Here is a 12,591-nt window from a genome sequence, read left to right on the forward strand (position 1 = left end):
GGCTGGCCCTTGTCTCCCATCTTTTCCTCTGTGTCTTCAACACACTTCCAGGATCAGCACTGACCTGTATTCTCTCCGGAATTTTCCTGTTTCCTCCTTACTTCTCTCCCTGTTTAGAGGAGATGAGGCTTTTCCCTCTCACTGCCTGCGCACATGTGCACTGTCCAGGGAGACGGTGAGGCAGAGCCGAAAGTGCTCCCTTGGAGCCGGCCAGGCCACAGCCTCTTCCGTCCACTCTCCATCCTGCTGGCGTGTGAGGAACACACTTACTCTTCCTTCTCTCTCTCTCTTTTTTTTAATTTATTTTATTTTATTTATTTATTTTTTTCCTTTGGAGAAGTTTTGGCCATAGGGCGCGTGTGCTCCTCAGACAGACAGACAGAGACAGAGAGACAAAAAACGAGAAATCACCCCCCAGGGGAGATGGCCACGCTGCAATCCCTTCTCCTCCATTCTCCTCTGGGGATCTTGGGCACACATGCACACGCGCCTGGTGTTTTAAGCCACCGGGGCCGGGACGTGAACCGTGGTCGACTACGTGGGAGCTCAGTGACATAGCTATTACGCTAACTGCTGGTCCCTTCCTTCTCTTTTTTTAGAGGCTTTTTGCAATAGGGATGTGTGCTCACCAGAGACAGAGAGAGGAGGGCCTTGGGCACGCACACAAGCACACTTGGCATGAGCCAGTTGGTCCAGGACTTACCATGGTCCACCACGTGGGTGTCCAGTGCCTTAACCATGACACCATCTGCTGGTCCTGCACACCTATTTTTTTAAGCTGCTGGACCTGGGATTGGAACCACGGTTGGCCATGTGGGATCCCACTCCTGTAACAAGGGCTGTCATCCCATGGGAGCCTGCGTTTGGTCCTTCTCTCTAGCTAGAGCAGGGACTCCTATTCAGTCATCCCAACACTCGCCTCAAGACTGCCACCTTCAAAGCAGGTTCTAACCGAAGGCACCCCAGGGCCTTTGTCACTGTGCACATCTGGAATAGCGTTTTCTCTACTTCAGACCTGGGAGCTAGGCCTTCCAGATGGAGGACTGGGGCTGTCACCCACTGTCGGGTGGCAGCCGGCACTTCCTGGCTGGGTGGTGGCCATGCTGCCTTCCATCTGCAGCAGCAGAAGCACAGGGGGGCCCACCACCCCCAGGCTCCCAGGGCTGGGCGGGTTTCCTGCGCCCTGGGCCCTGGTGGAGAGACCTTGAGGGCACGTTGCTTCCCTTCTGAAAGCTTCCCACCGCCCGCCCCATCGTGGCACTTCCCTAGCCTCGGTGCTCACTCACAAGCTGTGACTCACTCTGCACCCCGAGGTTCCCCAAATGCCTGCAGGCTTGCCCAGCTGGGCTCTGAGCCAGGGAAGCTTCCCCTCCCTTCATGTGGCCAGGCCCGCTCCTGCCCCCAACCTCAGCTTGGATTCTCGACCCCTCCCCTAAGCAAAGGACAGCCAGGGCCCCCACCCCCGCCCCCGGCTTGGATGTGCTGTTCCGGAATACCCTGGGCTCCTGCGTGTTCCCTTCCTGCCTGCAGAGTCTGCCAGGGGCACCGCCGTGGGTGGCACCTTATAACCCTCCCGTCCAGGTTTACAGGAGAGCGCATGGACAGATCCGCGGGGCCACTCTTCCCTGGCTTCTGTCTGGGTCAGGGAGGGAGCGTGGGGACAGCATGGGGAGCTGCTTCAGGCAGGCCCTGTGGCCCGCAGGTGTACCCCCACCCCTGTCCCACCTCTTCCCTCCTCTGTAAACTGAGAGCTCCACCCAGAGCCTCAGGTCCGTCCAGGACTGCCTGTGCCGAGAGCACCCGGAAACAGACTCGAGGACAAGGCGAGGGCCCCGCTCCTCACGGCCTGCTCTGTGCTCGGCCTTGCCTGTGTCAGACAGACGGGAACTGAGGCCCCTACGCTTCAGTACCCGGTGGGCTGGCGGTTCTCACCACCCAGGCAGGAGAAAGCTGGAAATGACAGCAGGTGAGGGGCTGGCGCTTCTGCCACAAGGCCAGGTAGGAAAACCCGCCAGGGCAGAAAGCTCCCCACCCAAGGTCACATCGTGTGAGATTTCCAGGGGGTGTCTAGCTGATGAAGCCACATCGGGTAGAGCCAATGAGCTAAGTCAGTGGACCCAGCTACACCTGACACAGCCGAGGGGGAGAACGGTCGCTGGGCCTGGTCAGTAAGCGACTAACATGGCCTGCATTAAATGTCTTTTTTTTCTTTTTTTTGGAGAGGTTTTTGCTATAGGGCGCGTGCACTCGCCAGACAGACAGAGAAAGACAGAGAGACAGAAAGGGAGAAATCACCCCCCAGGGGGGATGATCACGCCACAATCCCTTCTCCTCTATTCTCTTCTCGGGGTCTTGGGTATGCACGCACACGCGCCCGGTGTGAGTTTAAGCCACCGGGTTCAGGACTCGAACCGCCATCAATTACACGGGACTCCAGTGATATATCCATTACGCCAACTGCTGGTCCCTAGATTAAATATCATAACCTTCTCAGACTGCAACTGATGGGGCCTTTAGAGCCAATCTTTTTTCTTTTAAAGAATTATTTTATTTAACTTTATTTATTTCCTTTTTTAAATTTGACCACAGAGGGACAAAGTGAGAGAGAGGGAAGGTGAGAAAGCAGGCCTCCAGGTCCGGGACTCAAATCACAGCAGGGCATGTGGGAGTCCAGTGCCCTTAACCACCATGCCACTTACCGGCCCCAGCCACTCTTTTTTTATATAAAGATTTTTGCTACAGGTAACATGCGCTTGCCAGAGACACAGAGAGAGAAAAAGTGAGAAATCACCCCCTAGGGGCATGGCCACACCATAATTCCTTCTCCACCATGCTCTCGGGATCTGAGACATGCACGCACATGTGCCCAGCATGAGTTGAAAGCCACGGGGTCCAGGACTTGAACCACGGTGGGCCATGTGGGAGTCCAGCGATGTAGCCAGTACGCCATCTGCTGGCCCCGTACATGCTTGTTTTTATGGTGCCGGGATTATTTTTCTTTATAGGGCGCTTATGGTCACAGAGAGACAAAGAGACAGCAAAACCTCAGCCCCCAGGGAGGATGGTCACACTGCTATCCCTTCTCCTCCCGGGACATTGGGCACACACGCACACACGCCAGGCGAGTTTCTCTAGCGCTGGATCCAGGACTAATCCTGCTCAGTCGGCCACGTGGGGTTCAGCCGCCTTCACCGCCGTGTCTGACTGGCACTAGGGGCTCTGGTATTTAAAAATGCAATTTTTAGAAAATTCGTAATACGGCATACACACACAACAAAGAGAGAGACAGACAGAAAGGCCTGCCATGGTCTGGCCCTGCCGAGACCCTCCTTCAGCTGCCAGGACCCGGGGCAGACACCCGGCATGTTTTCAGGCTGACTGGCCCCAGCTGCACGGCCCAGTAAGCTACAGACTGCACCAGAGAGGCTGGCCCTCTGGCATTTTCTTTTCTTTTCTTTTTAAGAAGTATTTATTTCATTTTTATTTATTATTATCATTGCATCCGCTATAGGGCACATGTCACCAGCGAGGGACAGAGGGAAAGTGAGAAGGGGAGCAGCTAGGAACAGAGGTCGGCCACCCCTCCTCCACTTCCAGGGCTTCCGCGCAGCTGAGCTGACCCCACTGCGCCCGCGGCCCGGCCCAGGCAGCCCGAGAGGCTCAGCACACACAGGCGCACTCAGGGAGATGCGGGTGTCAGCGCTGCTCAAGGCCAGGACTGCAGGGCACTCAGAGGAACGCTGTCTGAGACTTGGGGGGCGCGGCAAGGACCGGAGCAGTCTCCCCGCTTCCTCTCCCAGCTCGCCACCCCCGCCCCCCAATCACCCACCACAGGGCCGCCGTCTTGGTGCCCAGCTGGACCACGGCAGAGGACAGAGCCTGGCTCCCTGCTCCCGGAGAGCAAGGTGGAAGGAAAGCCCCTCTAGGCTTCGGATGGACCAGAACCGGGCCCTGGAACCAGCACGGTGCCAGGGAGGGCGACCGCGCCGCTCACCCCTCCCAGCGCCGGGAACCTGTGCACGTGGCTCCTCCTGCTGGGAGTGCCGGAGAGGGCCACGGCGACACCCCGCAGGCGCCCAGCTCAGAGACCCGCGCAGTCGACTGAGAAGGGGGACGAGGCTTCTGGGCCCCACGCGCGGCCCCGCGGGCTCAGTGTGCCTGCACGGTTAGCGACTCCAAAGACCCCGTGTCCCAGCCCCTCAGTCGGGCGGTGACCACTCCAACGCCCGGCCGGGAGCAGGGTGTGTGTGCCCCCCCCCCGCCCCCCAGCCCGGAACGGCCCAGAACCCCCTCCTGCATCCTCGTCCTGAGGGGAATGGCAGGATTTGGGTGACTCCACCTCCCAAAACTGGAGACAGCGAGGTCGGGGTTAAAATGTAAATGTAGAGGTCTTAAAGATGTTTAAAGTGGGGTGCAGGAGACCGCCCAGGCCACAAGGATTACCTTTCACATGCAAATAAAAATAATGAATCCTAAATGCAGTTATTGTCAGGGTGATGAGTTGGAGGGAAGGGGACACTGGGTGGGCTCAGGGCAAGATTGAAAAACAAACCAGATGAAACAAAACCCTGAGCAGAGGCAACAGAGACAGAAAGGGGATTCCAGACCCCAGCAGAGCTGATTAAACCTTCCAGGAGCAGCCGGGGGCAAGAAAAGAACGAAATTCCTGGGCGCAGTCTCTGGGGTGACACAGACACTCCCGCCGACCACCAGAGGTTGTCCCGGACAGTAAGGCAGCGAAAACCGAACCCCCACTTCTGAGCAGCCCCTGACTCTGGTTAGGAGAGTGCTGCTCAGCTGTGGCTTTCCCCACTAGGGGCAGGTTGGATTTTAGTTCGTGTCACCACTTGCTGCCTAGGACTCTGATTCTCCACCCTGTCATATGGTCACACATATTTACTGTGACCCTGCTGTGTGGGGCAACACGATGGGTACTGGGGTGCTGTCACTGCCCCTCGAGGGTGGGAGAGACAAGGGATCCATGAACTAGTTAATTACAAGACCAGAAGCACAGGGAGGTGTGGCCATCAGGTGGTGTAGTGGTTAAGGGCGATGGACTCTCAGATGGAAGACCGCGGTTCGAGTCCTGGACCTGGTAGCTTGCTTTGTCACTTCGCCCCATCCTCCATCCATCCTCGCTCTGTTCTTCTCTGGTCTAAATAAATAAATAAAAAGTTAAATAAAATAATTCTGAAATTGGGGCCGGCAGGTGGTGTGGTGGTTAAGGGCCTGGATCCACAGAGCTAATTGCAGGTTGAATCTCAGACCTGGCGACTTGCTTTCTCATTGTCTCTCTTTCTTGCTCTGTCCCTCTGATCAAATGAAAATAAATAAATAAATAAATAAAGTTAAATAAACTAATTTTAAAAAATCTAAACTAAAAAAGAATTACAGGGAAGGTTAGAACAGCACAGGCGGGACACCCCACTCAGAGCAGAGGGCAGGCAGCTCCCCCAGGAAGCGGCACTCCACATGGCCTGAGGGTGGACAGGAGTTCTCTCAGGAGGAGCAGCAGCTCAGGCCCAGGAGCAGCGTGTGCAAACGTCCTGATGTGGGAAGCTTAAGGGCCTGAAGGAAAGTGAGCAGGGAACATGGCGTGATGCCAGCAGGATGTCCACCCGCCCACGATGCCCAAGAGAACCCAGTGAAACCCCTTCTGGTGGCCTGAGACCGTTGGCACCTCGCCCTGCGTGGCCTCCCCGTCAGTCTGCTTAGTTCCAAGCCTGGCTGAGCCAGTAGCCACCAGTTGCAGGCACGGGTGCTCTGCCAGCTCCCCCGGGGCCCCAGAGGGGGTGAGGAAATGACCAGAGGAGCCACCGGGCAGCTGTTCAGGAGAGGCGGTCGTGTCCACCTCACAAGGAAGCCCTCTGCAGAGCAAATTACGAAGGGCAGAAAGTTACTGGCTGTGGGGTGGGCAGTCTTGCTTCAGACAAGATGCCAGTGGTGTGTGCAGAAGCAGCCACGTAAGAATCAGAGGGGCCAGCAGGTGGCGTGGTTAAGGCGCTGGGCTCCTACGTGACTGACCATAGTTCGCGTCCTGGACCTGGCAGCTTGCTTTCTCACCTTCTCACTCTCCCCTCAAATTAGAAACAATAATAATAGGTAGAGGGTTAAAGTCATTGAGAGGGAACGGCTCTATCCAAAGAGAAAATGAGTTTAGCTCTGAGAGGAGAACTTGTAGTAGACAAAACAAAGAGGGAAAAAAGAAGAGAACTTTCTGAAGAACAGAAACAAGAAAGTAAAGATGCTTTTGAACTCTTCGATACGGCAAAGATGAAGCAATAGATTATCTTGAATCGAAGGTGGCAGTGAGAGCCTTGGGGTTTGATGTCAAAAAAAGCCAATGTGCTGAAGAGTCTTAAAGATTATGACAGAGAAGCCGCAGGAAAATCACCTTTGAAGATTTTAATGAAGTTGTGACAGACTGGATACTGGAACGAGATCCGCACGAAGAAATACTGAAGGCATTTAAACTATTTGATGATGACGATTCAGGTAAAATAAGCTTGAGGACTTCGCGACGTGTTGCCAGAGAATGGGGTGAAAACCTGAGTGATGAGGAACTTCGAGCTATGGTGGAAGAATTCGATAAAGATGGTGATGGAGAAATAGATGAAGAAGTGTTCATCGCTGCTGTGACTGGTGACATGTAAATAATTATAAGCACACACAGCAGGGACGTTGCCAGTTACCATCTTCAATTCTATTTTTGTGTCTGGAGCAACCGCAAAAAAAGAAACCAACTTAGTTTTTTTTTCCCCAGAAGGACCAAATATAAGCATCTTATTATTTGTATTTTACTGTTAAGTTTCTTTGTGTGAACAGTGTTGTTAACTACTCCAGTAGTTTAGATTTGTATTTATAATATAGCTTTTATATAAAGTTTTAAAAAATCAAAATAATAATAAATAAATAAAATGAATAATTCTTTTTTTTTTTTTTTTTTTTTTTGGAGAGGTTTTTGCTATAGGGCACATGCGCTCACCAGACAGACAGACAGAGACAGACAGACAGAAAGTGAGAAATCACCCCCCGGGGGGATGGCCAGGCCGCAATCCCATCTCCTCCATCCTCCTCTCGGGATCTTGGGCATGCACGCACATGCGCCTGGCATGATTTTTAAGCCACCGGGTCCAGGACGCAAACTGTGGTCGACTACGTGGGAGTCCAGCGACATAGCCATTACGCTAACTGCTGGTCCCTAAAATGAATAATTCTTTAGGAAAGAAAGAATCCGTTTACACGGGGCAGCAGATGGCGCTGTTAAGGCCCTGGGCTCCCACATGGTCCTAACAGCAGTTGGAAACTCACACCGTGTGCATGGGCCCAAAACCCGAAGAAGAGAATGGCGGAGAAGCCATTACTTGTGGCTGACCATCCCAGTGTGTGTGTGTGTGTGTGGGGGGGGCTACTTTCTCATTTTCCCTCTCTATCCCTCTTCCAGGAAGTGCACACACCCTAAAAAAAAAAAAAAAAAAAAAAAAATGTGGCAGGCCAGCTGTTAGGATGGGTGAAGAATCAGGTGGGAAGGGTGGAGAGCTGGAGTAAGACTTTTCCCACAAGATTTGAATGTTAATTGGATGTTTCAATCATGTCACTTATTCATGCGGGTAGGATGGCTCCCTAAAGATGCGCGTGCCTTGGGGACCAGCAGTTGGCGTGGTGGTTAAAGCACTGGACACTCCCACATGGGCAACCATGGTCCGAGTACCGGACCTGTGGCTTGCTTTCTCACTTTCTTTCTCTCTCTCTCTACCTCTCTCTGTATCTCTCTCTGGTCAAATTAAAATAAATGAATGAATAAATAAAATTAAAATAAATTATTCTTTTAAAAAAAGAGATGTGCATGCCCTAACCTCGGCTCCCTGGGAATATGTGGTGTTAGGTGGAGCACAGGGAGCGTTGTACCCGTAATTAAGGCTGGGTTTTTGTTCGCTTTTTCATTTTTAACTTGGTTATACAGAGTGTATGCACCCCCCAGAGGGAGGGAAAGTGTGTCAACACCCCCACCCGCCCCAACTGCCTGTGTGTGTGTGTGTGTGTCCCACCCCACAACTCCATGGGACAACAGCACCATCTTCCCGGGATGAGGGGGATGAGGAACAGGGCTGGAACAGGGAGAGGGGAAGGCGTTTCAGAAGGCTGACAGCTCCTAGACGTGCCTGCTGTATTACAGGGCCCTGCTAGGTCCCCAGGGCTGGAGGCCACCACAGAAACTTTGGAGCGTTTGCTTGTCAGAGAGGAAGCACCCCCGGGTCACACGGTGATACTTTCTCCATCGCTCCCTCTTCAAGGTTTTGGGCATACGTGCACACACACCGTGTGTTTTTTCTCTTTTTCTTCCTTTAGAATTATTTAATTTATCATTATTTTTAAAATTTGCTACAGAGGACACACACACACACAGAGACAGAGAGAGGGGACGTGAGAAAGCGAGCCGCTGACCCAGAACTCCAAGCACGGTCTGCCACGCGAAGGCAGCTCCTTACCCACTGCGCCACCTGCGGGTCCCGCGGCGGGGTCTGAAGCTGGAGCTGCAACTGCACAGTCGGCCACAGGGGATCTGGCCCCGCTACCCACCAGGCCACTGCTGGCCCAGACTTGGCCATCCTGGGTCAGCAAGACGCGCCATAGTGCACCCAGCTGAGTGGCACAGACCTGGGGTAAGGAAGGAAGCTTGGGGCGCCTCGCACTGGCAGACAGCCTTGGGGACACTCCAAGGGGGACACTCCAAGGGGACACTCCGTACTGCTGGCAGCCACGCAGACCTCAGAGAGCTGCTCTGGGACAGTGCAGGTCTGCCCGGAGAGCCCCTCAGAGAACGAGTTGTCCCCACGCAGCCCCGAGGCGCCTGAAAGCATCAGCCAGTGTGTCCAAAGCCCGAGAGGAATTCGTGTGCTTGGCTCAGGTCCCCCGTGGCCAGGGACTGGCAAAGCACGACACTCTGCACCTGGAGAACACCATCCCAGGGGAGAGCGGGAACGCGTTCTTTTTCTTTCATTCCATTCTGTTCTTCTCTTCTTTTTCTTAACTGCACATGCACTTGCCAGAGAGGCAGAGACGAAGGGCAGAGAGGGAGGGCGCACCCCCACGGTGGGACGTGGCCACGCACAGCCCTTCTCTGCTTCTCCACCCTGCTGGGTTTCCAGCCACAGCCACGGGGGTCCAGCTTCCTGAACCACTAGGCTACTGGCCAACCCAAAGGAGGAGCAGAGTCTGACCGACAGGAGAGAGATCAGCGGGTTAGAGTCTGGGAGAGGTCTGCCCTTGGGGAGCACAGTGCACTCCAATTTGGATTCTTTATTTTTTAGGTTTTTGCTAAAGGATGTGTGCTCACCAGAAAGAGATAGAGGTAAGGTGAGAAATCGCCCCCCCCCCAATGGCCATGCCTCAATCACCTCTCCACGTCTCCGTCTCAGGGATTTGGGCACACATGCACATAAGCCCACTGTGATTCCAAGCCACAGGGTCATATGGTCCCCTAATATACTTTTCAAGTCACTGTGGCCAGGATTTGAAGCACACAGTCAGCCATGAGGACTGGGCTCTTTAAAAAAAAAAAAAATTAATTTAGGGGGAACCTGCAGGTGACATGGTGGTTAAGATACTGGACTCCCACATGGCCAACTGTGGTTCGAGCCCTGGACCTGGTGGCTTGCTTTCTCACTTTCTCTCTCTCTCTCTTTCTCTCTGGTCAAATTAAAATAAACAAAGTTAAATAAAATAATCATTTTAAAAATATAATCTAGGGACCAGCAGTTAGTGTAATGGCTATGTTGCTGGACTCCCATGTAGTCGACCGTGATTCACGTTCCCCTGGACCCGGTGGCTTAAAACTTACACCAGGTGCGTGTGCATGCATGCCCAAGATCCCAAGAGGAGAATGGAGGAGAAGGGATTGCGGCGTGGCCATTCCCCCTGGGGGGTGATTTCTCACTTTCTCTCTCTCTCTCTTTCTCTCTGGTCAAATTACAATAAACAAAGTTAAATAAAATAATCATTTTAAAAATATAATCTAGGGACCAGCAGATGGCATAATGGTTATGTTACTGGACTCCCATGTAATTGACTGCGGTTCAAGTCCTGGACCCAGCAGCTTAAACTCACACCCAACACACATGCGTGCATACCCAAAATCCTGAGAGGAGACTAGAGGAGAAGGGACTGCAGTGTGGCCATTCACCCTGGGGGTGATTTCTCACTTTCTGTCTCTCTGTCTCTCTTTCTCTCTCCCTGGCAAAAGCATGCACCCTATAGCAAAAATCTCTCTTAAAAGTTTTTATTTAATGTATTATTATTATTATGTTTATTTGCTTATTTTGAGAGATTTTTGCTATAAAGCGTATGTTTTCACCAGAGAGACAGAGAGAGAGAAAGTGAGAAATCACCCCCCAGGGGGAATGGCCACACCACAATCCCTTCTCCTCCAGTCTCCTCACAGGATTTTGGATATGCACACACATGTGCCTGGAGTGAGTTTCAAGCCACTGAGTCTAGGACTTGAAACGCATTCAGCCACTTGGAAGTCCAGTGCCTTAAGACTACGCCATCTGCTGGCCCCCCTATAGCAAAAATCTCTCTTAAAAGTTTTTATTTAATGTATTATTATTATTATGTTTATTTGCTTATTTTGAGAGATTTTTGCTATAAAGCGTATGTTTTCACCAGAGAGACAGAGAGAGAGAAAGTGAGAAATCACCCCCCAGGGGGAATGGCCACACCACAATCCCTTCTCCTCCAGTCTCCTCACAGGATTTTGGATATGCACACACATGTGCCTGGAGTGAGTTTCAAGCCACTGAGTCTAGGACTTGAAACGCATTCAGCCACTTGGAAGTCCAGTGCCTTAAGACTACGCCATCTGCTGGCCCCATTATTATTATTTTTTTATTTGCTATAGGGCATGTGCAAACACCAGAGAGAGAGAAAGCAAGCCACCAGGCCCGGGACTTGCACTGTGGTCAGCCACGTGGGAGTCCAGTGCCTTAACCGCCAAGCCATCTGCTACTCCATCAGACCCTCTTTGATTTGAAGGGAGTTGAAGATGGAGTCAACCCAAGACACAGCTGAACTGCCAGACATAGTCAGGCCCTGGGCCTGGGAATCCCCGCTCCGGCTCCTGAGCTTGGGGACTTCTTAAAAGCTTAGCCACTTCCCGGGGATAGAGGTGCCCCTTTCAGAGCCTCAGCCTCCCCCCCCCCAGCTCCTCCTGCAGCCCTCACAAAACCCCGCAGACCCAGAGTGGCTAAAACAAAGCACGCTTGTTTTCTCAGGTTCTGGGCTGCTGGGATCAGATGCTCTCCCCGGCCTGCAGAAGGCTTCCCTGCTCCGTGCTTCCCAGCGTCGTCGTGTGACTTCCTGTCCTATGAGGCGGCCAGGTCGATCACTGCCCATTCCAAAGGCCGCATTTTGACAGAATCACCTGTCTCCAAATACAAAAGGACTTTAAAAAGACGGTGTAGCGTTTGTGTCGCTGGACTCCCACATGGCTGACCGTGGTTTGAGTGCCAGACCTGGTGGCTTCAAAATCATGCTGGACACATGTGCGTGTGTGCCCAAGATCCCGGGAAGAGAATGGAGGAGAAGGGATTGTGGTGTGGCCATCCTCCCTGGGGGTGATTTCTCACTTTCCCTCTCACTATGCCTGGCTCTCTCCTTCTCCAGTGAGTGCTGTGCTCTAAGGCAATAATAAAGGGAAAACTCTTAAAAATAAGTCTATGCAAGGGGCCAGCAGGTGGCATAGTGGTTAAGGCACTGGACTCCCACATGGCCAACTTCAGTTCGAGTCCCAGACCTGGAGACTTGAAATTCACACAAGGTGTGTTTACATGCATGAAAATCCTAAGAGGGGAATGGAATAGAAGAGACTGTGGTGTGGCCTTCCCCCCATGGGGTGATTTCTCACTTTCCCTCTCTCTGTCTCTCCTGAGAGCACATGCACCCTATAACAAAAATTGCACACAAAAAAGTTTATGGAAACCTGAAATTTAAGTATGGGTTTATTTTGGTACAAAAATAAGTGAAATTTATGCATAGTTTTTCTATTACACATATTACCCACGAGCTCGTTGAAGACCCCCATGTACAGTCTCATTTTGAGGTGCTGGGGGTTAGAGGTTCAACATAAGAATTCTGGGGGGAGGGGAGGGACAAATCTCAACCCTTTACACTGTCTGAGTAAGAAACACCAGGCCAGCCCACTTCACTAGTCAAAGGAAGTGACTTCAGGAGAAAAGGCACAGATTCGTTAGAAGCAGCAGACCAAATTCAGATTCAAGTGTCCCCTGCAAAATTTCAGAAAGGTTGGGGCCAGCAGGTGGTGTGGTGGTTAAGGTGCTGGACTCCCACATGGCTGACCATGGTTCAAGTCCTGGACCTGGAAGCTTGCTTTCTCACTTTTCCTCTCTCTCTCTCTCTCTCTGGTCATGTTAAAAATAAGTAAATAAATGATAAATAAATAAAATTAAAATAAATAATTGTTATTTTTTTAAATTTCAGAAAGGTCTGCTTTGTCCTTTCTTGGTAGAAAAAGACCACTCCTCATGCACCCATTTTTTGGGGTGAGGGAGGCTTTTGCTATAGGGCACGTGT

The 12,591-nt window shown here is 52.1% G+C and overlaps 1 pseudogene; it reads left to right on the plus strand.

Annotated features, from left to right (window-relative positions):
• Positions 1–6,113: 6,113 nt before the first annotated feature.
• LOC102476543 (centrin-3 pseudogene) lies at positions 6,114–6,653 on the plus strand (annotated as a pseudogene).
• The last annotated feature ends 5,938 nt before the right edge of the window (positions 6,654–12,591 follow it).

The sequence above is a fragment of the Tupaia chinensis genome, unplaced genomic scaffold (genome assembly GCF_000334495.1).
Source record: "Tupaia chinensis unplaced genomic scaffold, TupChi_1.0 Scaffold000578_2, whole genome shotgun sequence".
Taxonomy (NCBI): Eukaryota; Metazoa; Chordata; class Mammalia; order Scandentia; family Tupaiidae; genus Tupaia; species Tupaia belangeri.